We start from the raw sequence: 2,465 nt of genomic DNA, 5'->3' as shown, positions 1-2,465 counted from the left end.
CAGTTGGCTTCATGTAAAATCAGTGACAGTTGGGTTGTTGATACCCAGTAGATCATTTGGAATCCTGTTTTTTCCTAATTATGTCATTAAAAGGACATGAGCTGATCTCCCTGCAGCCCAAGCAGCTGGAACAGCCTGGCAAGAGCCTGTCTCTGAGGCACAGATATTAAAGCACTGCTCAGGTCTCCCAGAGAGTGGGGAGAGGTTCTGGGACATTTTTATCATGTGGATAGTATAACAAAAGATCATAGGAAATAAATGTGAGGGAGATGGAACTTCTTTGGCTAAACCATTCCTGGTCACAGGGTGTCTCACCTCTTCCAAGGCTCCTGTGCTGGTGGTTTCATCTGCTCCCCACACAGTCTAATGTGAGCCCTTCCTAATTGTAACCAATAAATCTCCCTTACTGCAACCTATCACTTCTTGTCCCCTGGCAGACACAGATGATAGTTTATTACCTTCTATACTGCACTTTTACCTATTTGAAGGGTGTCATCATGCATCTCTTCCATTTCCCCCAGATTAAATCAAGTAATCTTTTTTCTGCACCTCCTTCCAGGGCTCATTTGCTGTACCTCTGGTTGTTCTTTCCATTGTCCTCTGGACTCTCTGTGCTCAACAGCCACAAGTCAGGGGGCAGGGGCCAGGCAGTGTGCTGCCACAATGAACACAGAGCAGGTGATGTGCAGGTACCACGTGCACTGAGAGTGTTGGGAGGCAAACAAGTGTCTGTTCTCACATGATTTCCTTCAAGTAAATCCTCCACCATCTTCAAGTACTTCCAGAAGGGACAGTGTGCCTACAGTGCTTGGTACAGGTGAGATCAGATGAGGCTCACAGCCTCGGGGTGAGCCACAGCCACTGTGCCATCCCTGGCACTCCCCCACAGCCTGACAGGGGTCCCACCACCACCTGGAGCACAGAGCAAGAGGGGGCTCAGGGACAGAAATCTGTGTGGCTTGAGTGAAGAGCAGCAGAAGTCCAGTGCCCTCAGAGCAGTGCTGTGCTGCAGTGACCAAAATAACAATCTGGAAGTGAAGCCCCATTACCACTTGGAAGTAATTTGCAGTTGATGGAAAATCTGGGAGCTCCTGTGGTGACAAGGAGCAGCTGTGTCCATACAGGGTGGAGGGAATGTGGCACTTGGGAGAGTGCTGCATGTCATGGCTGAAATGTGGGCAGCAAATGCTTCACCCTTTCAACCAAGAACAGAGGAAGGCTCACAAGATTATGTGCATGGCAACATTTGAGCTTGATATGGAGAAGGCCTTTGCTTTCCAGGCCTGTCAGGTCAAGGTGTGCAGCATCTGTGTGGAAGTGCTGTGTGAGAAACCACCAGCCTCTGAGAGGAGGTTTGGGATCCCTTCCAACTGCAACCACACACACTTCTTGTCCTGCATTTAGCAGTGGAGATGTGCCAAGTAGTTCAAGAAATCCATCATCAAGTCCTGTCCAGAGTGCAAAGTAATATTCAAGTTTGTCATTCCCAATGTGTACTGGGTAGAAAAGCAGAAGAAAAATGAGCTGATTAAGGAGTTTAAGCTGAGTGGGGAAAAAAGCCCTGCAAGTACTTTGAAAAAGGGAAAGGAATGTGCCAGTGTGGATGAAAGTGTCTTTGGAAAGAAGTTTTGCAGGGAACAAAAGGGCTGAAGGAGGCAACAAGGTCCTGCAGAAATGCTGGGTTCTCTGAGCAGTTGTTCTGTATGCTGGAATGCACAATTGGGAATTACTCTTCTCCAAACACAGTGACTGCCTCTACACTATGGCAGGAGCCCAGGCTCTTTGTTCCCCTGTCAGCTGAGCTATTTCCATGTTCTGACTCATCCACGGCTGTTTCTACCCCAGTAAAAGCAGCAGCATTTGCAGCATTGTTCAAGCCCTCACAGGTGAAAACAATTATGAGGCAAAAGTTTCCCCACAAGTTGCACCAGTCATACTGAGTTTTTCACTTTTCCCTTTGCCTCATGTGTGCAGCATAGCCAGGGTTCTCTAGGACAGAGGGACACAAGTGACAGGAGGCCACAGTGATCAGTCCAAACCTGCCTTTCCTCAGGAACCTGGTGCCTCACAAATTGTCTCTGAGTCAACCTCAGGACTATTTCTTGTGCTGCCTTCACCTTTCTGCACTCCCCGTGTCTGTTGTGAGTGCAGCAGTCACTTCTCACTGTCCTGTGTAGCTCCTTTAATTAATTAAGTTCAGGCAACCTTTAATTGCTACTTCTTCCACCTTCCCTTGAAGAACAGCACTTACATTATATTTCCTTCTGGATAGAAACTATAATTCTTTTCAGCTAGTTCTCTCTTCCAGTTTTGTTAAATCCCTGATGAGTTCATCTTAAACAGCTGAGCCTTGCTTTCCTCTTCTAGGAGATAGGACAAGTGCAGCACCCAGAGGCTTGTAAATCCTGTCATCTGTGCTGCTGCAGCAAAAGGCATTGTCATTGAACACATCTTACAATGATTGT

General features: G+C 47.3%; 1 pseudogene; it reads left to right on the top strand.

The window, feature by feature from the left end:
* Positions 1-278: 278 nt before the first annotated feature.
* On the top strand, positions 279-2,116 carry LOC129126953 (E3 ubiquitin-protein ligase makorin-2 pseudogene; annotated as a pseudogene).
* The last annotated feature ends 349 nt before the right edge of the window (positions 2,117-2,465 follow it).

The sequence above is a fragment of the Agelaius phoeniceus genome, chromosome 15 (genome assembly GCF_051311805.1).
Source record: "Agelaius phoeniceus isolate bAgePho1 chromosome 15, bAgePho1.hap1, whole genome shotgun sequence".
In the NCBI taxonomy this organism is placed as follows: Eukaryota; Metazoa; Chordata; class Aves; order Passeriformes; family Icteridae; genus Agelaius; species Agelaius phoeniceus.
The sequence above is the reverse complement of the archived record's forward strand: the minus strand, read 5'-3'. Positions and strand labels throughout refer to the sequence as shown.